Source organism: Homalodisca vitripennis, chromosome 3, assembly GCF_021130785.1.
Source record: "Homalodisca vitripennis isolate AUS2020 chromosome 3, UT_GWSS_2.1, whole genome shotgun sequence".
Taxonomy (NCBI): Eukaryota; Metazoa; Arthropoda; class Insecta; order Hemiptera; family Cicadellidae; genus Homalodisca; species Homalodisca vitripennis.
In genome coordinates this window covers 75,415,053-75,439,316 of record NC_060209.1, presented here as the reverse complement: position 1 = coordinate 75,439,316, position 24,264 = coordinate 75,415,053, and positions in this window count along the sequence as shown.

The window sequence follows — 24,264 nt, the reverse complement described above, 5'->3', positions numbered from 1 at the left end:
AACCAAGGTTCTGTTAAATTGGAAGCAAAGTATTTTGGCTGTTATTAACGGATAATATTATACTGCAATTGAGAACCTAAAGATACCATGGAATTTCATAAACAAATATCTCTTTTATCTCATTTGAATATTTCTGATTTTCAAATAAATGTTATTTTGACAATTAGTAATCTAGCCTGATATATGTATAGTGATAATATAGCATAAAAGTTCAAGTGACTTCCACAAATGAAAGTGACCTTGGGCAAAAACATACATAGATGTTAATTTATTAATATAGTAAAAATAAAACGTAGAAGTGAAAAGAGCTAAATTTCATATAGTTTTAAGATAAAATAGTAGTTATTATATTTTTAATTAGTACACCGAAAATTATTAACCAATATTGCACTTTGGTATTAACAGAGTTCAGCATTGAAATGTTTTTAATGGATTTTAATTGAACTGTCGCGTCTAGTAATGACAATTTTATAAACAACTTAACAAAAGTCACACAATTTTGCCAAGAAAAAATTTGTTTCACAACCCATTGGTTTTATCTAATCTCATAACATTAAAAAATTCATCCAAATGGTATGTTCATTGATTATAAAATTGTTTTGGAGATTGAAATATCTTTTATTAAATCTAAATGATCTCATGAATTCTTTAAACATTCCTTAGACCTTCATAAAACTGACAGTATAATTTAAAACTAGAATAATTGAATACACATGATTCATTTTTTATGTTGAAAATATCAGTAATAGTATAGTGTTTAAAACATTATCAATAAAGGTAATAATAAAGTTTCCATTATAGTGCATTTATTGTATGAGCTTTTCAAATGTCTACTGGCTACAAAATAAGTCTTATTAAACTTTCCCAGAAAAAAGGGCAGCACTCACTGTCATTGTCACCATTTATATAAAACTTTTAACCATTAAAAAGTACAGAAACCATTTTTAAAATTTAATTAAAATCAAAATAAAATATAGTTACATAATATGAACCCTCCGCCACCCCTAAATCTTGTGTCGGCCCAGCCGAAAAGAATACATGATTGCAAGGCGTAATGTGCAGTAGCTATCCAATCTTCTTGCCCCAGCAGTAAAATGAAAGAAATTTGTGACGGAGAATTTCAAAACTGCCGGTGTCTACTCTGCTTGGCCTCAGAAATCGAATGTAGGTAATTCAGGAACGGAGAATTTGGACCCAACCGGTGTCCATTCTGCTTGGCCTCAGCAGTAAAATTGAGGTAATTTAGGAACGGAGAATTTCGACCCAACTGGTGTCCACTCTGCTTGGCCTCAGAAATCAAATGTAGGTAATTCATGAACAAAGAATTTCGACTCGGCTGGTGTCCACTCTGCTTCACCTCAGTAGGCAAATGGAGGTAATTCAGGAACGGAGAATTTCGACTCGGCCGGTGTCCACTCTGCTTGGCCTCAGCAGTCAAATGGAGGTAATTCAGGAATGGAGAATTTCGACTCGGCCGGTGTCACTCTGCTTGGCCTCAGCAGTGAAATGGAGTTAATTCAGGAACGGAGAATTTCGACCCAACCGGTGTCCACTATGCTTGACCTCAGCAGGCAAATGCAAGTAATTCAGGAACGGAGTATTTCGTCTCGGCTGGTGTCCACTCTACTTGACCTCAGCAGGCAAATGCAAGCACTTCAGGAATTGAGAATTTCGACTCGGCCGGTGTCCACTCTGCTTGGCATCAGCAGTCAAATGAAGGTAATTCAGGAACGGAGAATTTTGACCCATGCCCAAGCTTTGTAGCATGTTGACGCTTCAACTTTGAATTTAGAATGAACAATTAGTATTGATTACCATAGAAATAATCAGAAATGTTTGTTATTGTTAGATTAAAGAATTACAAATTATTTTTAATTTTAATAATATTAATTTTTTAACCAGCTATCTTTTAACAAAATTTAATGGTGGTAATGCAGTGGCAGTAGAGGTTTTGCGGTAAAGGTGTTGAACGAATATATCACTGTGACTGCGTTAACACTGGAATACTTGCCGGTATAGGAGTATCCAGTGGGGGAGGGGGAGGTTGGGGATTGTAACCCCGTCATTCATTAAAATATTCGAGGTAAAACTTGTGTTAAACTGAAATTGCACTCATAGTCAACCATACTCATAGTAAGTTTAGTTTTTGTTTGTTTTGATTTGTTGTTATTTAAATTGATTCTTATCTGTAACAGATAACAAACAGTACAACACAAATTCTTTCGGAATGAAGAGTTCAAGCACAACCAGTAGCACCAAAATAGGGAAATATTGTGGTCTCTTAATATCTGACTTGAGATTCGTATTGTTTCAACTATTTTATTTACACAAAAGAACATTATTTTTGTAATATAAATAAATAGCAATAATCAAAAATGCTTTATTAAGTTTATTCAAATAATCGCGATAATTTCAAGCAAACAGTAAATATCTATCAGAACTACCGATAACGTTTAAATTCGGTCCTTAATAACACTATATACAACAAGTACACAGGAAGCGACTGCTTTAAATAAACAGATTTAAATTATTTATGACTAACATAGTGACGTGATTTCTTATAAATGTTAAGATTTCAGTCTTTATTGTTCTATGGCGTGGTATTTTAAACACATTGTCGTTATTGAAACCAAAACTAATACAATTATAAATCGATAAAGAGGGGAGGGTTAAGACAATATCTGGCCGAAAACTATCCTCAAAAACCCTCTCGCCGCCCGAGACTCCAGACTATACAGAAAACCATGCTCAACAAAAATTCTTTTGAAATTCTTAAGAAAGAATTCCCAGAACACGATTCAATATCTTACTCTTGACTCAATTACACTATCTTAAAAACCTGAAAGTACGTGGTCAACAACGTCAAAAGCCTTATACTGTATACCTCAGAATAAGAATCAAATTGTGCTTTATTTTCTACGATTTTAAATTTTTTAGAATTAAAAATACTACAGCTTTTCAAAGAAGCAAAGACAAAGCGGCAATTGTGAAGAGATTATAATGAAATCCAAATTGAGATTAACATATTATATTATTGATTTCAAGAAGTAAGTAAAGTTCAGTAAATAATTAAATTAGTGTAATAGGTCAACTTATATTAATTGACAAATAATAAGTAAGCAATTTAGTATTTTTGCTTACATTTTATTATAAAGCATAAGTATTTTATCAGTTTATTTGCATAATTGTTGTCATTTAATTTCATTGACGAGTTAGGAAAACTCAGAAAACAGAAATACTCTTTTTGAGAAAAATGAGTTCATCTAGTTTTTACGGAAGATTCTAGAAGATTTTATGGAAGAAAGTTAAATTTAACATATTAATTAGTAATAGGAAATTTCACAAACTTAGATGGAACACTGGTAAGACTGACCTGTTTGCTGGAAAAAGAGGATATACATTTTAATCTACTAGAATTATGGATAATAAAGTAATTCCGTAGTGATTTCTTGGAGATAGTGTATGATGTACCGTTATGTTTAAGTTCACACACTTCACGGTTAGATGACGAAGATGATAATTTTCTAGGTTACCCTCAAAGGGTCGCAATTAGCAACAATCGAGTCCTTCACAAGGTCCGATGTTACTCTAGCAATAACTTTTTATGTTCAAACTTCTTTAAGCGTAGTCGGTAGGTCTTATACAATTGTTGTGGGCTATTAATCTGTACAATATAAGCATTTATTCTTGAAGTTCTTGCTTTTAATTTGTAATTTCATTATTAAACAATTTTCTCTTGTTATAAACTGATATTCTTTTGTTAATTAGAGGGAACTCTTTGTTAACATGTGTTTCAACGACTGCTTCATTGAAAACACTATTCAAAAATTCTAATTGCAATATTTTCCGTAAATATTATGTGCTTTTCCTAATAAATTACTTTATTTTTTCAGGTTAGTCATAGTTGCTACTGAGAAACTGCCAAATAAAACACATTCGCGGTCAGGCAAGTGAGGTAGGATAATGATGATTCTTGCAGCATTGGAAATATTTTCATTTAATACCATCAGTAAATTACTAAATATTTTCCAATATTAATTTTATTTTTGTGAAGCTGCCTGACTATGAAATCTTCGATTATGAAAGGTTTCGCAAAAATAAAATTAATATTGGAAAATATGTAGTAATTTACTTGTATTAAAAGAGGTAGGAGAGTTTATAAATGTGTTATATGAAAGATGTTATAAATAATGTTAACAATACTGCGCTTCCTCTGTCACATATCAGGATAATTCCTGTTATAGATTTTCCTAAAATCTTTGGTATGAGGTGTAACATAACACTGTAAACTCCAAATGAAATAGATTTGGTTTGTCATCAATACATATTCGGTAACCGGTGTTCGCTCATTGTTACGTAAGTTATGTACCGATCACTTACTTGTGTTTATGCCATGCTTTGTGTATAAAAAACCAGAAATTAAGTAACCAAAGTAACAAGATATCGTGCTTTTGAAATATTTCACTAGAAGTTCGCATTTGTTATGTCTGTATTTCACCGCTGTGCTTGGACGCCAACCATTACTTGAATTGAATCATGTGTTATGATTAGTTGTGTAGTTGCAGAAACAGTAATTATATACTCTACACGAGGGAGTGTAACAGATATATAAACTTTCAATGGTCTTCAAATATCTTCGATAAAAACTAACTGTTAATTTATTACAAAAAGAAAGATCTTGCAAATATCAAATAAGCTTATTTAATTTATCTTTTATGGCGTTTGTAATCATATGTACGGTTATTTTAAATATAAATATTACAAAAATATTTAACTAACATAGTTAAAATGTTTTCTAAGCTTGCTATTACATTTCCTAAATAAATTAAATGTGTGTTTACTCACAAATTTACAAAATAAACAAAAAGTATTACTCGATGTCACAAAAACTTGTTTTATTCTAAAAATTTTAACCGTAAATTATTGGCGAAGAGTTTTAAAGTGAGTTCCTATTTTAATCTGGTATACCATCTGAGTAGTTATTTTAAGAATAATTTTTAAGTAGCCTTCCTCATGCACACATTTATTCTAGCAAGTAAGTTTATTATTGCTTCTTGTAATGGGTCATATAAAACATAATTGAAATGCAGAAATGTAACTAACATTAACAAGATTCCATTAAAATGTGACAATAAGCAGAGATAAACTTTATCCAAACTTGTTACTTGTTACCAGGATGTTATAACATTCTTCGTTCTTTTACATGGCGGAAATGAGTGATTCTTAGTTAAAGTATTCTTAAAAACGTCATTTTATCTAGGAAACCCAGCACGATATTAATCCAAAGTTTAATTTAGTCTGAAAGCACATTACCGTCAGCTGATAACAGATAACACCTGATTGGCTTACATAGCTAAGTGTAGGTAGTTCATGTAAACATGATAAGCTTGCCGTTCTATATGGCATCGAAACACGCCATGACTGATGATACTCACGGCCGATAAGAATCTATTTGCTCCACTGGGATGCATACGTAACTGTATTGTAACTAATAACAGAAATTATAATTTTAAACGTTGATTTTATGTATACATTCTTAATACATCCATTTCTGAATTCCCTTGATAGGATTTTTATACAAACTCAATAAATTTGTTAAATATATTTCTAATGCGAAACCTAAAATCGTACTTTTCAAAACAATTAACACCTATGCATGTCAAAGTAAAACAAATTCAGTAATAATTTTTCTTAAACTAAATATTTATTTTCCATTGAAAGAGAATCTATTATTCGACTTCAAGTAAATGTTTTATGATTTTTACATGTATAATAATAACTCTTTTTTTGTTACTTCTTTATTATATATACAGCTGTACTTTAAGTAATAGAAGAAATCGTTTATTAGCCATTGTAATTAGTTAAGAAGATGCAATATGTTTTAGGTAGGAATTTATTTTATTTATAGGTCAGAGAACTTTAAGATTTATTTTTTTTTAATGGGTAAAATATAAACAGATGTAGATTATTTCACGGGAAATTGTGGACATTTGAAGCAGAACTAATTTCAGAGGGAATAATAATCCAAAAGAAAAGTGGTAGAAATTTATTTGTATACAATTAAATTACTAGGATTTTTTAATTAATAAAAAGAAACTATTTATTTTCTTCAAAACATTTGATCCATACATATTGTTATGTTATTTTGTATAATTTTTATGAAAGATACAAATTTAACTAAAAATTATGTAGCTATCTTAATCCACTTTTGTATATTTTTACTTTTAAAACTTCACTACATTAAACACCTATTTCTCATGTATGGATAAAAAAAGTGTTGTGTTTGTTTTATTATTTTATAGTGATTTAAAGGGGCTTCGATTTATATTTTTCATTATCCAAACGATAATTATGTTGAACCCGAAATATCTAACAATAATAGAAAAGTAACAGTTTTCTATTGAGAAGCATGGTAAGCAAGTTTCCAACATCAAATTCTCTGACCACACGGAAGTAGCATCTATACTTCAACATAAAGTCATGACTGCGGATATACTTTGATTAATAAAAAAAATACTATAATACATTACTAACCTCATACCAATCTCCAAAACCAACTGCTTTAAAAGGCTACATATGGCAATTCAATGGAGTTAAAATAGTAAGAGTTGACTATAAAAAATATATAAAATGCCATTCTTGAAATTTCTTTACGTGTTCTATTTTAATAACACATTTATAGTATCTTGCAATAAAGAAATGTTGTAAGAACGACTCGAAAACGAATTTAAAAGCTTAAATTAAACTTTAAATCTTCCAAATTAGTTCCGACTTGTATTTCTAAGGAGAACGACTCAATCAGTAATTTTCAATTGAAAGAAAGCCTACGCTGAACGAAGCTTTCTTTCGTCAAGAATACAAATCCTCAATTGTTTTCCTAACAATATTATTGCTTTAATACTCTCTTTAGTAAATAATTAGATTAATAAAGTCTTTTGGCTTAAATAAAGTTTTGTGTGGTAATTTACTACTTTATATTGTTCTAATATAGTACAATATAAAGTAGTAAATTAAAATATGAAATGTATGTATCTATCTAACACAACTTATTTATAAAAGACTGCGCCTTCGCAAGTAACTAATTGTAATTTATAAACGTTAAAGATTTATGTGAAGAACGTATAAAGCGTAAATATATTTATTTATAAATAGAGTTGCCAAGAGACCAACATTTATATATCAATTTACGTTTATTTTATGTTAATGTTAATATTTTACGTTAAGCAGACATCTTACATTGACTTACTCTGTCCCAAGTTTGCTCTAGAATTCCCATATTGTATATACTACGTATACAAGTCAGAGAAAAATAAATGTATATATGGGTTTAAAAGTTAGAGAGTAAATATTTCTTTTATATGTGCATTACAGTACTGAACAAACGCCTACATAATACCTAATATTCGATTAAATGTATGATTACGATTGTATATAATTATATATTTTTTTAAAATTGTTTACCTGGATATTCTCTTAGTCTCTGCTTAACAGTGGATGCAGAAAAGATTGATATTAGAAGTATTTTTACTATCAAGTAAGATTACAACATTTATCAAACTTAACGATAATGGTTACTTTAATTAAAAATTGTGTTTTCCTGTCATAAAAAATATTTATAGAATACAATTGATTACATTTAATAAGTTATTTAAATTAATAATATTTGCTGCAACAAAACTTTAGATGGAATTCTTTGAAAACTTAAGGATAAGGAGAGCGTATCCAGGCGGTTTTTTCAAAATAGTAATAGGCCTGCATATTAACCAGGAACTTAGGATTTTGCCAGTACTATCGATCCAGTCAATCTTAAATGATTGAGTAACACAAATATGAACACACGTACGGATACCATTAGATTTTCTATATAATCGTATAGATTTTACCCTTATAATATTAACAATGATGTAATACGTTAAATCCTGATCATACCATTATTTATCGTACCCAGGGTGTTGATCTCCTTATGTATCCTTATTGACTCTGTAAAAACTGTAAGCACATATAGATTTATCTCTAGGACAAAATGCTGAGATACGGGCTAACTGTGACAAGATGCATAATCGATAGGTCTTTAAAGTGTTATATAACCTCTATGTTTCTTTATTCTCACGGCCCAGTTTAGGCTTATGCGGAGTATACATCCGGGAGCTGCACGACGAAGTAAAGGAAAAAATTAGAGGTAAGTATGACCATTAAATATTTAACCTACGAAACAAAGAATTTTCTGCTCACAACAGTTTTAACACAGGGCAACAAACCGTTTATGCTAAGTTTGTAGCCGGTGATCTTTATAATGTAACGCCGAGCAAGCACTTCGAAATAGAATGGGGTGACTCTCAAATAATGGTAGGTTGGAAACGTAGTATTGTTCATGTTAAAGTCTTTGTTAACGTACATCAGGGAGGCATTGCAATATCCAGAAATTGTCATTTCCTTCCAATTGCCGTTGATACATGTAGCTTTAATGCAGAGAAATTTGCACCGTCATTACGAGTATATCCGCCATTTACATACTTTAAAGGAAAATTTAAATTTAAATTAGTAAAAACTTCGTATAGAAACATATTAGATAAAGTCTTACAACTTAAAAAATAGAGACAAGTATTATTTTATTTTTAATTTTAATCCATTTCCTAACTGAACATTTTAATACACTCCAAACTATTCTTCTCCTGGGAAGGTGTTGAAAATTTTCACACTTAAAGTACTTTTCTGTTGGTCAGTAGTTTATATAAACACTTCTGTTTATCTCCATTCATAACAAAGTTAAAAGAATAGATTCAACAGTCGACCCAATGACGTGTATATTCCTCCCGTGTATACTTCCCGTGTCCGGGACGTGTTGGTAACCTACTGAAATCTCGTATTTTATATCATAATGCTTCACAGTACACCCTATTGTTTATTTGAAGTTAACAACATGGATTGGAACCAATAATGATGATTTAACTAAAAATAACATGATTTTTCTTATTTTAATAATTTAATTTCACTTTAATATATTTTTTGTTCAGTGAAAGGAGAATTTTTACTTTCTAAAATACTGTAATTAACAAAATTTTCTTCTAAAACCATCATATAATATACTTTAGCTTACCATTTTGCTGAGTTACAATAACGTGTATAAGGTTTAGTTTCTTACTCCCACATATATAGTGAAATTGATTTACGGCATGCTTCAGAAGTAATAAAGAGAACGGTCTATGAAATGTGCAATATCAGGATTATATCAATCCGACTTGACGGTGTATGAGTATAAAAGCCTGGATTACTGCACCCACCCCCTTTCAGTGGAGATCAATGAATTGAAAGTATTACTTCAATTGGAAACAGCTTCGAAATGGTTGCCTCTTCAATTAAATGGAAACTAGCTTGAGAGCAATATTTTCTACAATAGTATTTTTGAAAAAGTGAAATCAATGTTGCCAACTTTTAAGACAAATTAAATATGGACAATGCATTTCATCCTAGATATAGCCATAGAATCCAGTTCACAGGGTCTAATCACTTGAAACGAATTTTAATCCAAATTTTACATAAAATTACATTACATATAATTATATTTTTACATAAATTATACTAAAACTACAAAAAGCGTAACAATTTTGATTCCAACTATCATGTTTGTTTATGGGTATGACGCGGTATTAATATAAGTATACAATATACGTTGTTCAATATTTGTTATAAAGTAGGTTTCAGAATAACTTTAATAATCACACCCCACACACCTTAGCGTAAATTATGTAACTCCAGCCAAGCAATTTAATACGTGGTAACAGTTTTGGAAATGTAAATTTATAGTGACTTAATTTGACGTTTTATTGTTTTTATTTTTCTAAGGTTTTTTATTTAATCCTAGATGGACTAAATTAGAATCCCAAGCTCCTCCCGCCTGTTAAAATGAGAAAATTTAGCCTTTCTTTCACTCAAACCCGTCTTTGGAGTTTAAATGCTTTGGCTCATCGCTTCTCACATAGATACTTACAACATAGCTCAACTCCTCCGATTCGAGTGAGAAGATCCCGAGTTCCAGTTTTTGTAACTTACTTTGGGGTAGGAATCCGCCGTAAAGATTGAGTAAATGGCAGAGGCCCCGTTGCCGCTTCGCCTGTTACGTTTCCAACTATAGCACTAGCAAGAATTTAAATTTAATATTTACATTTTCAGTCCGTATTTCAAGACAAACAATCAATATTTAGAAAAATATTACTGAAATTTACAGTTTGTTTGATCTGGAAGAAACATCAAATGGATCTTTACTCATATTTTCTTACAAACTACCTTAGTAATATGATTAAAAAATGTTAACAGCAAGCACTCAATGTAAAACACTCCCTCTTTTACTGCACGATGTAAATATTGTTTTACTTCGTGCCAAAGCGTTTAGTGCATTGTAAAATTGCATATTTCACAACCAATTTTTTAAAACGAACCTTTCACAAACCATCCTCACCTCCCCCCCGGGCAAAAAAGGCCTTGTTGAATATTTATTAACAGTATGAGCATTTTAATGTTTAAGGACAAATTGAGGTAAATTTTGATTAAAAACCCCAGATTTTTCTTTTAATTTGTAATATTTATTCATAAAAATATAATAATGTACATTTGAACTCATTACCTTTAATTTTGGAGGTCAATATCCAAAGTGTCATAATAATACCCTGGAGAAATTACATTAAGACCTTTAAAATGACGTAATATTATGCATGTTGCTATTTGAGTTTGAGGGCTACATTTTTTAAAGTAGCCATGTGGCATAGAAAAATGAAGCTGACTTTCTCGTGAGCAAGAAATTCGCATCAGAGTAAACAACACTCAAACGTATAAAAATACAACATTTTCGAAACGGATAGAATTCTGTTTTAGCCAATGGTTTCCTTTTAACAGGACTTTTAAAATTATGTATGATTTTCTCTATGCTTAAATTTTAAAATGTTTAGATCCGAGCACTCGACTCATAATTTTGTAACACAGATTTTGATGAAAATATTTTCTCCCGAAAGGCAATTTATGAGGAGAGCAATTTGTTTTATGTCAACACACCACATCGTTCTCCCGCTATACATTCTGCCCGGGTGTCTGCCTCACCCGGTGTGGATAAAAATATTGTTATTCCTCTAATAGTATAAATGTATACCTATTTATTCATATATTGGCATCTAAAACGTTCCCATTTATTTATTTTTATAAATATTGTTTTCATTTATCTGACAACAAATTATCTAGACTTTCAATTTTGCATACAACCTTAGATGTATACATATGTAACACGTGAAACAACTTTTGTAAATAGTCTTAGGCCTTTACCACTGCCTTAGATGTGAAAAAATGTTTTAGATTCTTAAATGCCTTAATCTGTTACCAAAATCGATCTTGAAATAAAACATTGTTTTATCATAGTGAGCTCTTTACTTATAAAATTCATTTAAATCTCATTAAACCTCATCCATTTAAAAATAGTTTTAAAATTTTTATATCGATATAATCTTAGTTGGAAAATATTATATGAATGATCGCTTTGTGAATACAAACCTTTGTTCTTTGAAGATGGTAGAGATATTTACAAACGGAGTAGCCCGCATGACTTTCTAGTTTATTTTCTTTAGGGAGCAGTATTTCCCTTGACTAAGTCCTCCTTCCAGTACTATTTCGTCTGCAAACATTAATGTCCTTCTTTTACTGTCTGTTGCTTGTACTACTACTCATGTTATTCCGCAATTAAAACTCAAACTATTTAATTTTGTTAAAGTGTTTGTAACTAATTTGTAATTTACATTAAACTGTATAAATGGCAATAGCCTTATTTAATACAGGTCCCGGCGGAGCGAGAGTACTTTTTGTAACTAATTTGTAAGGTATATTTAAAACCGGACATGTTTCTTTTGATAAAAATAAAACAAGTATTAGATATATACACTTATGTATTACTTATAAGTAATATGCACCATGGCATGCTTCGGAAAATACTCAAATAAATTCAAAAGGTCTTAGAAAACCTTTATACAGGTTAACTTAAAACTTAATTATTAATTCGTTCCTTAAATTAACAATGGAAATAATCTGAGCAAATCCATTTTCCATAACATTTGCGCATATTCGAGATTACTAACTGTCAAAAAGGAAACTTTAAATACTAAAACTTATATAAAAATCATACTTCTTATATTTTGGTTCCAATTATGTTTATGCCAAATTAAATTGTTAATAGTAGAAATAATTAAGTTTTACATAACTGAACCATTTACGTAAAATTAGGTCTGACGGGTGTTTTACTCTTATAAATAATTGCAGATTGTCAAAATCTGACGTTTGATTTGATATTGAATTCTGTTTATTATATACCTAATAATAGTATAACGAGTCTTTATCCATAGTACATAGGAAAACACAGCCAGCACAAGTGTGCAGCTCAAATGACATTATATAGAACCGTTAGTAAAATGCATTAATATTTTAAAAAGATAAAACTACTCCAAGTAGAAATGTTTCCTGTGACAACAGCAAATAAAAGTTAAGCAAGAAATAATAGTGAGATAATTTTCCAGGCTCTACTTTCATGAGATAAATTGGATTCAGTTATCATATAACCTTTATAGTATTTATTTTGCAGGTCTGGACTTTAACCATGTAAGCCACCTAAATTCAATTTACTGGCCAATGGCGCAGTGTAGCGGGTATGGCAGTTATCGCAAGATAACCAGATCAAGCAACGTCGAGCGTGGCCGCTGCTTGGATAGGTGACCGCTGAGCGATCGTGTCCTTGCAAGCGGCCGCTTGTCCGGCCATTGGTGGTGGTTCGGAAGTCACCTTTAAGCCGTTGGTCCCCAGGTTAAGTGTTAGAGAGGGCTTCTTAGCCCCAACTTCGCCTGGTAAAATAAGACATTCTTTACTTTACTTTATACTTTTACTTTTTCAATTAGTTTTAAATTATTTATGAACGTATATTTACTGAACGTTTTTCATACAAGTAAATACACAATTTAATATTAAATTATAGATGCAATTGTTGCTGAAAAACTATTTATGATGTCCTCTTTAAAGAGTTTTCAATCTTGTTTTCAATTTAGTTTAAATCTATCACAGAATATCTGATATTGGCACACACTGGGAAAACATAGTGAGACAACAAAGGATTTTGATATATGAAAAACAATAAACTAAGTGGCGGGAGAGCAAGTTGATAAGGGAACAATGAGTTCTTGGAAAATACAACGGAACATACAAGTCGGTCACTGCCCCTACCCCTCACAATCACTGAGAACGTCTGCAATACTTCTTTTATATTTATATCTTTTAGATGGTGATTTAAATAAAAATGCTTTATTGACGATTATACCCACTAAATTAATGAGAAATTTAAAACATAATTTTTATACAGTTTCATTTTTATTGTAAATATATGAAATGGAAGCATATTTAAACGCAGTATACAATAGTTTTAAGTACATTTTCATCTATCATATATACTAATATACAATACGTATTTAACAAAATTAAAATCAAATAATCTTCTGCAAAATTAGGCATGATAATTTATAGAGCAACATAGTAAAGGTATTGCTTTGTAAATTATAATTTAAAACATTTAAGATAAATGCTTTATACTACCTGGCAGTAAATAAACCCAAAATATGTGGTGAAGAATTATAAGAACTTTAAGAACCTAATATTATTTAGAATATTTATTTGAACCATATTTTAAGAAAAAAAATAATATCAAACGCAATCGTTTTCGTCTACAACATTCATTACGGTGAAATTATTTCAATTAAACCTTCTTCCACCTGACTGTACCAAACTTTTGTAATACAAATTATTATTAAAATATACTCAACACGAAATTAAAATCTTGTGACAGAACTTGATCAATAAGTAATAGATATTTTTAAAGCAAAACGTATAAAAATATCCTTACTTAAATTTGGGCCTATTTATTTGTGGAAAACAAAACAAATATGTGACGCTATCAAAATTAGATTTGATTACCTGGACAAAGTGAAGCATTTAAGATAAATGCTTTATACTACCTGGCAGTAAATAAACCCAAAATATGTGGTGAAGAATTATAAGAACTTTAAGACCTAATATTATTTTGAATATTTATTTAAACCATATTTTAAGAAAACAAATAATATCAAACGCAATCCTTTTCGTCTACAACATTCATTAAGGTGAAATTATTTCAATTAAACCTTCTTCCACCTGACTGTACCAAACTTTTGGAACACAAATTATTATTAAAATATACTCAACACGAAATTAAATCTTGTGACAGAACTTGATCAATAAGTAATAGATATTTTTAAAGCAAAACGTATAAAAATATCCTAACTCAAATTTGGGCCTATTTATTTGTGGAAAACAAAAAAAATATGAGACGCTATCAAAATTAGATTTGATTACCTGGACGTTCGGTTTAACGTTAATTCTAAATAAATATGCACTGAACAGCAATAAATTTAGTATATAACGCCTTTACACCTTTAAAACACAAATACCATTAATTTAAGTGTATTTGCTTAGTTATTAAACATCCCCATATACCAGCGTACAAAGTAATATATATATTTTATTTTAAGTAATTATTAATAACATAACATTTATATTTCAATCATTATGATAGTAGAGTTAAAAGTTGGTTTTTGAAAAAAAAATATATGCTGGAATTTAGGTTAGATATAGCGTATGTACGAATATTTGGACTTAATTACTTGGAATAATGATTAACCACGCTGGTTATTTAGCTGTATTTTAGGATTCTAGCCCGATGAAGCAATACAAAACAAGATGAAGACGTAAATGTTTCTCTTAGTGACTGAGCTTTACTCTGATATATTTTTATATTAAGGTACGGTATCAAAAATAACCATCAGATAGTAACATCAGCCACAAATTCCGATTGCAGAATCTAACATATTGTAATTTGAAATAGCATTCCAGTTAGATTTATTAAGATAAGAATAAGATTAATACGAAATATAAAATAAATATTAGACAACATATAATGGGTACGTGTTGAACTTAAAGACATGGTAGTGGCATTCGTCTACCACAGTCTTATTGCCTAGCAACCCAGATTCGTCTCAGTGTAATAACCATTCAGAAAATTAGCAGCCTGTCAGCATCTCCAACAATTTTCAGAAAATTCAATATGCATTTTTCTGGCAATGTTGTTATTACATGTTATGTTGTTACTGATTCATTTATACGTTTTTGTTACTTGCAAATATATGCAAAATATTTGGATGAATATCTACATTATTAAGCTCAGTAGACCGTTAGTACATTCAGATATTGAGACTGTATTCATTTTTTAACGCACAGGTACTTTTGATATGGCAGTATTAAATATGATCTTATCGGTAAAACATTATATATATATATATATATATATATATATATATATATATGTGGCTAACTTACCCCTACGTTTACGAAATATTTTGAATAAATCTTTCAGGCCAGTATTGACAAAATAAGAGCCTAAATAGACTAAATAATCGTGTTTTAAACAATAAAAATGTTTAATCAATAACATTTACAACAAGAGTATGTAAAGAAAACAATAGAGAAATATCTCAAGAACTCTCTAAGTGATTCTAGTGAGATGAATTGTAATGAAGAGAATTGGGATGCTTTTTGGATTCTGTCTTCGTTTCAATAACCCTAAACGTCATACCGGAATAAAATTTTTATTACTTACATTTATGAGCTAGAAACCACAAAATTACTTTAAGAACCAATAAACTATCAGTTAATAGTTACAATTGTTTTTAACCTTTTCCACTTACAGGGTGTTTCTAAAATAGATATTTAGGGGTCCGTATGTCGAAGTTCTTTTATCCATATATGAGGTGAAATGTAGTTTTAACTTGTATTTTATCGTAAAGATTTGTTTTAAATGTATCCTTACTCGTTTCAAAATGCAACAAAAATATAAAAAATAAGAAAGTTTTCTGTTTTATCCATACTTAAATTAGGGTTTGTATTATTATTCTGTTATTAAAATTCTGGTTCATTAAGAAATTTAAAATTCATAGCTAGCTCGTATTATATCGTGAATTAAGAATATTTTCAAACTTAGCAAACTTTACAGTTCATGTTTTGTCATCTACCCTCTATTTTAGAAACACGTTGTAAATTCAAAAAGTAAAAACTAATTTTAACAGGCAGCTGTTAGCTAATTTATAAATATAAAATCCATTTCGTGACTCACACCGTCCTCTTTATCTAAATATTAGAAAGAGCTCTGCGAAAGTCCATAATATATAGAACCATGATTTCTTAACTTCAAAATTGTTGGAAAATATGATTTAAGGTTCTAATTCTCCTAAATCAGGATGTAATAATCGTGTTTGACACAGTAAAAATGTGCAATCTATACCATTTACTCCAAGGGTACGTAAAGAACACAATAGAGAAAATCTCAACATCGCTCTAGTTTCAATAATGTTCTAAAAATATTCGTATATGTATAAACTTCTGATAATTATATTACTATAGTAATTTTAACCTTATATTTCAGATGAAGTGGTAGATAATAAGTTATGAACTTAGCAATGCAAAATAAATAAAAAGTACATTTATTTATAAAATTCCTCTGTGGATTGTACAATATGAACTAAAATGAAAATTTCATAAAACATTCCATGATAATAAAAGTATATTGTTTTAACAAGAAACTTGTGTCGTCCTATTGTCCTTGTAATGTTGTTTTACCATTTACTGTTATGATTTACCTTAGCTTCAACTTTTGTCGTAAGCGAGAGAGCTTCCTGGTTGGGTAATGAGCTATTAAATGTAGCCCTTTAACTGTCATTAGTTTGTCATGCATGTTACCTCCCGCTGAACTTCTAATGTGAGATATATGAATATTAAATCTTGAAGTAATTTATTTTGAGTTAATTGGTTCAGTATAATATTTGTTTTATATTATTGTAATTTGTTCAGTGTAATATGTGTTTTATATTATTGTAAGTTTCAACCATCAGGAATTACACAAATATTGTGTTTTAACTAACGCGGATACATTATGTTACCATGCTTAATTATTTAAGCATTAAAAAATTGTAACTCTGCATTCTTTGTTGCATATTTTGTGAATTGAGTATTTCAAGAGATGTTGTGAAACGTAATGGTACTGCAGTAGCAACTGTATTTTTTTAACCTGTTGTATCTTGTTTTAATTCAATTATTTTGTTTAGCATAGACTATCTATTAAATATTCAAAAATTCGTAAACAAATTCGCAAAAGAGTTATAATTATATAAAAAATAACGTTAATAATGAAAATACCTTTGTTAATACCTATAATTTGAGTCTTATTTACAAAGAGAATAAAATTTGTTCTTCTTCCCTTTTAGGAGCAAACTATTATCAGTTTGCTCCTATAGTAATAGTGTTACACAACATGACTTAAGTATATCTTTATCACTAGTTTAGAGTTTCATACAATGAATCCAAACAAGAAAATAATAATATGAAGAGGACGATGTGTTTATAATAGTTGTACGCTACATACTGAAATATTTTACTTGAACCAACTCTCATTTAAGAGACTGCAGGGATCCCTAAAGCTTCCACTTATCTGTTAATAATCTTACTCTGCTAAAAAAAAGTGCTGCAGCTTCTGGTTGTGGTACTTCCTTAAGCAAAATTTTAGAAGGGTGATTCGATCAAAACGGGCAATAACGGTAATGATTAAGTTGTACGGGATACGGTACTACCTGAACTCGAGGAATAAAAGGAACAAAATTAGAGAATTCTAACTTGGTGTGATGTACAGATATCCCCTCTGATGGAAGGCAAATCTGTTTAAGGAATGTACATTTCATCTCCCAGAGAAGGTTTTAGCAATGATTGCACCGTTCCCAGGCTGAAATTATGCTGTTCAAAGCATACATCAAATAGCTTGCATCAAAGTGGACTGACTAGGCTTTATTATAAGTTTACTTCAGTGGTAGTTTGGGCATGCATTAACCACTCTAGCTAATTGTAGTTTTATATACCTCAGTAGGGTACTTGGTTAAAAATAAAACAGCACACGAACTGAGAAGAAATGGCTGTAAAACCCCTTTCATAACCAGTATACTCGTATAGGGCATGTGAGTCACTACTTGCCAAACCATCGATTCACAAATAATGAGTGCACTTTTTTTGGGACCAATGTCCGGTCAACAAGCTGATTTGAGGCCTTTCGAAACAAATCATTTCTGATATAATTGGAAACGGTGAATTCAGGAAAAACTTACACACTTTAAGATTTCAAAATGAACATTCTAGTTCGTGAATATACAAGCAGTCTGAGAATGTAACCAGCCAAAAATATATTCCATTTGAGTATTGAGAAGCATATGGTAATGTTTTTGCAATGTTAGAACCGTATGTGGAACCCACCAGTGAATGAATTTTATATTATTTAAAAGCAGAAACCTTTTAATAAATGCTGAAAATAAATGTTGAATTGATAAATTAAATTCATTTTTCCGTAGCTTTATGTTTGAATGCAAAAAAATGAAGGAGAAATTTATTTTAGATATGCTTTTAGAATAGATTTAGTTATTGCTGTTAGCAACAGATTATTTACCTATAACTGTAGTAGGATCAACATATATGACGAACATAAATAACATTTATCCTATTGTTAAGTTAATGTTTATTATTATTTTATAATTTCTGGAAAGTCAACTACATTGAAAAGTTAAGTAAAAAGTAATGTATCTCTTCCAAAATACTTCCCTTCACCTACTGCCTCCTGGGGCTTTCTACTCAAGGATGTAGTACTCAAGGATGTCCCTATGTTATACTAATTATGTTATTCAGGTCATGTCTTAGCAATCGTATTGCAAGTACTTAATCAGTGCTGATCCTCCAACACCAGCATGACTCGATTAATGCACTACTGATGGAAGTGGGACAGTACTATAACACCTCAGCGTGTCTTCAATTTTATATAATTCTGCTCCAAAATTTTAATATTTCGTGTGACATTTAGTATAAAATATAGACTTAAACTCTATGTAAAATAGTGACTTAACGTCATAGAAGCTGGATTTGGCGGCGTCACTCATAAGTAGTTCGTACTTTTTCTCAATCTCTGTATTTTCGCTTGTCATTACTCAGAGAAGTAAATAATTTTATTTATAGAAAGACTATGATTTTGTATGAAATTTGCCAAAACAGGAAAGTTCAGGCATCTTATGTGAGAAGGGATATCATTTATTGCACCACTGTTGCGTTTAATAATTAGAGATAAAAATCATTTATATTTCTGAAAACTTTTATATAATTGACACATTTTTGTCCTCAAATTCAAAGTAATACACAAAAATATTATTATTATTAGTGCCAATAATTACAATTTTGAAGTAATTTAATTGCTTTTTTGTACTATTTAATTTATTCTTGTTTATAATTTGTTCTTGTTGTTTTGTGTTTGTTTTTCATAGGCATTGAAGTGGTAGTTTTACAAATTTTAACATTTATAAAATCACACAGCTTACAATATTAATAATATAGGTTTAATTTTATTATTTTGGATTTCTGGTAAATAACTACAGGTGTAACCATAAGAATTATTTTTGCTGCTCACTGTATGTACCTTAGGGTAAAAGTGCACTTTACAATATAATATGTCTATGTTTATTAAATTATGTAACGAATGCAAGAACCCCAAAAATATCATATGAAACACTAATATCGTAATGTTTTTATAGACAAATGATGTCTTATTTTACCAGTAAAGAGCTATGAAACCCTCTTACACACTTAAGCTGGAAACCCACGGCATGAAGGTGACTTCCGAACCACCGACCGTGTAATGGGGTATTTGCAAGGAGAGATAACTTAGCGGTCAACCCACCCCAGGGACGGCCACGTTGGAATAGTTATTTGTAATACGTTTATCAATGTATACATTTTTAATTGTACGAGAACTTTCTGTAATAATTAATTTAGATACTTTTATATTTCGATAGAGTTCTCAATGACATAACACTTTAAAATTACGAGAATCTGTAATCTGCTATTATTTATAAAAAAGCATTTGGCTATAATGTGGTGTTAAACTTTATTTTGCAATATTTTTGCAATAATAATGTTTATAATAAATACTTACACATTGCTAGGATAAATGTCACGTATGATTCATGATGTAAATTAATCAATAAGTAAGATAAGGCATTCCAACGTAAACATTTACCGGAGATGAGTCATTGCATTATAATAATATGTCTAACTTAATACATACATATTCTATTTTATATTTATAGCTGAGATTAATTCTCTTTTTAGACTTCTAGGCTAAGTAAGTATAAACGACGATAAAAGCTTGAATTACTTGACTAGCACATACCGCGCGAGTTTGCCTGCAATTTCAAAAATAAATTGCGTGTATTTTCTTAAATAACTCCCGTGATTCCAGTCGCAATTGAAGTACTTTAAGAGAAGTCCAAAGTTGAATTTCATACGTTTATTACTGAAAGCACTTATGATGTAATATGATAGGGTCCTATGGAAGTTAAAGAATGGAATTCGTCGTATATCATTTATCACGTACACATTTTTCAGTGTTTGTTATCAAGAGAACCAGGTGTTTAGCAAAATTGTAAGTAATTTTTTTCAAGTTTTTCAACCTTTGGAGTATTCTATTTTTCCCCAAGAAATAAAATAGATGATACATATATATATAATTTTTCAATCTAGATGGAATCTAAACAGTATAGTTTTCTAAATTAGGTTAATATAAAATAATGTTTTGACTTACTTATAGTCTCATATTGTTCACGTGTTCACACGAGGTATAAATATAAATATATATATATATAAATATATATATATATATATATATATATGTGTGTGTGTGTGTGTGTGTGTGTGTGTGTGTGTGTGTCATACTAACTAGTAACCAATAAGAGATAACATGGCAAATCCAGCTACTGGTACTCCTAGGACTTCCTAACGAGCTTCTGTAAGACAAAATAAAACGTAATAAATCCTATTTTATTCAATTTATATCAAAAAACTATCAGGAAGAATAAGAAAATATATTACTTCTAATGAATATATGGTGGAATTCAGGTTCACCATTTCGCTACTTATAAAACGTAGTTGGAATAGAAAATTGTTATTGTATTTACTTAGATTTATATTGTTTTAGTTTATATACTACTCGTAAAAGTAGTACAATGGTTTGTGTTTATACGGGAGTGAGATTAGGTCGTCTTTTAATTCAACATCAAAGTTACTAAGTTTTCCAGAAACTCTAAGGAGAACTTAATGTCTCAACTTTGCAGTTAGTTAGTAAGTATATATATTACATAGTTACACTCACACCAAACTAAGTGTAATGAGCCAACCTACAAGACAGCACCCTTCACTTTCTACACCAGGTAGTGGTCTCACACGTAAACTCAGTTAATAAAAGTTAAAAACAAATATAATTTCAATTTCGTTTGTTATGAAAAATATCTTAATAATAATGTTTTGCTTTTAGAAAAAATTAAAAATCTGTAAGAGTTTATTTTAATATATTTCAAATATGATCACTTTCAAATAGTATTATAATATTACAACAACTAACGAATGGTAGAAGTTTTTTTATTTTGTATTTTTAGATTAATGTGTGCAACTGTTCCGTTGAACTCTCCCCGCTCACAGACCTACAGTCTTTGCGGGGATTATTCCTGTATTTTAATTTGTATTTCTAAAGTGTGCATTTGTTTAAGGAATAAATGTTGATTTGATTTGAATTGATTTAATAAATGAAGCTTACATTTGTAATTTAGAATGCTGTCATACATGAATAAAACCTCTCTTCCACTACGCTAGAAACAGTATTGTGTTTGAAATAGAACCAAACTATAATGTATGGAAAGTTTTGTTAGGAAAGATGTGTGAAAGATAAAGATTCGTTACTCCCTAAGGAAAAACTCTGCTAGGCGTTGCATTAATTCGCTTTCTTGTATTACTTTCTTTGACTATAAATTTATTTATTTTTATATTTTCACATTGCTATCATAAAGATGTTTATCCCATGACGTGATACGCACTATCATCGAACTCATGTTGGATATATATAAATTTAGCAGGTTGTATAATTTCAAGCTTGCAGGCTTTAATTCTCATGATATCGTGTTGGCAGACAGACAAAATTTAAATGAATAATACGCTTCGCAAATGCTCAGTCAATAATACATATACATTTTCAATAGAATACGTTGTTTGTTTGAAGGTTATATTTGACGATGGAAGGATTGTGAAGGAAACAGGATTTTTCCGGACATTTGCCATCGTTAAGTGAAACAAGAAGACAGTAACACTACGTTTCGAGATCTGCAATCTGATCTCTTCTTCAGGTAAAGAACTAACCTAATACATAATTACAAACTAGGTTAAAATAAACAAATCTTACTAAAGCGTTGTGGCACGCCTGAGTCAGGAATCACAACCTACATGTTGTATGTCAACTTCACTAACACTAAAGACATGCACTTAATAAAAAAACTATACAAAACACCAATCATTAAACTAAACTACGGAATACAGGTCACAATATGTCTTCACTCGTCTACTAACCATTTACGACTGACCAGAGGGGGTAGCCAATGGTAATCGTGACGGCCGGCTAAAACAAATAGGCGAGACAAAAAGACCACTAAACATAAGGATAAAAGAACACAAAGAAAACACGAGAAAGGGTTTCACAGAAAAGTCAAAAATTGCACACCATTGTTGGTCCGAAGACCATCATATGAATTGGGATGAAGCCCACATAATACATCGGGAACCACATTTCTTCAAAAGGAAATTAATTGAGGCAACATACATTAAATTGGCAGACCAACCAATCAGTCAACCATCAGTCGAGATTAGGCCGCTTTGGTTGCCAATTCTAAAAAATGAACTAAAGAGAATACCAAAAGTATCAAACGGATCGGATATTTGCAATAAACCAATGCGGAGTCACAATATGGTTTTAAGAAGTTCATCTCGCATGAACCAATAATAACGAAAGGGCCCATTCCTGTTCCCCTTCCCTTGTATTTCCGCCATCTTGTTTTAGCCGGCCGTCACGATTACCATTGGCTACCCCCTCTGGTCAGTCGTAAATGGTTAGTAGACGAGTGAAGACATATTGTGACCTGTATTCCGTAGTTTAGTTTAATGATTGGTGTTTTGTATAGTTTTTTTATTAAGTGCATGTCTTTAGTGTTAGTGAAGTTGACATACAACATGTAGGTTGTGATTCCTGACTCAGGCGTGCCACAACGCTTTAGTAAGATTTGTTTATTTTAACCTAGTTTGTAATTATGTATTAGGTTAGTTCTTTACCTGAAGAAGAGATCAGATTGCAGATCTCGAAACGTAGTGTTACTGTCTTCTTGTTTCACTTAACGATGGCAAATGTCCGGAAAAATCCTGTTTCCTTCAGAATACGTTGATGTTTCTATATAAAATATTATTATTTGCGATTATTTATGCATTATATTTCATGAACATAACTTACACACAACATTTATGAGGAGGCTTTATTAAATAAAAAAGTATTATAATATTCCAGTAGATATTCAATTATATTTTTGTTAATTAAATATCATAACATAAAGTATATATAACGACAAAAATGATTACAAGAATTGGTTGAGTTTATAGCTGCGAGGTGATATAATTTTCAGTCTCTTCCGAGATATTACCTCATAAATCTGACGACATCAAATATTTATTTCTTCCTTAAGAGTATATTTGTAAAGACTGTGGAGCTGAATGAAAATATATATATTACGGAAAAACTCTCTTTTACGTGACAAATGCATTGTGACAATAGTGACATTTGATAAAATAATTCATGGACACTATGTATATTTAAGGAGCAAGGATTAGGAATCCAACTTTTATTCACGGGTATACTCGGGCATCCAGTTAGCACATTAATTACTAATGAGTTGAGCAGCTCAGTCCGTTTACGTAAGCTGTGGTAATGAACGTTTTCAAAATACAGATTTTATACATAACTTTTAACTGCAACAAATTATTGATATTATTAATAAGAGATTCTGTTTTCTTTTAAATAAAAACAATTATTATTCGTACATATATAACATTTAAACATTAAAATTATTTAGTTATACATAAATGTAATGATCATTTTTATAATTCATGCACTTGTGATAAAATACAGAAAGTGTTTTATATATATTTTGTATATATATATATATATATTTATGTATTAAATATATTTTATGTATATACGAGTATATATAA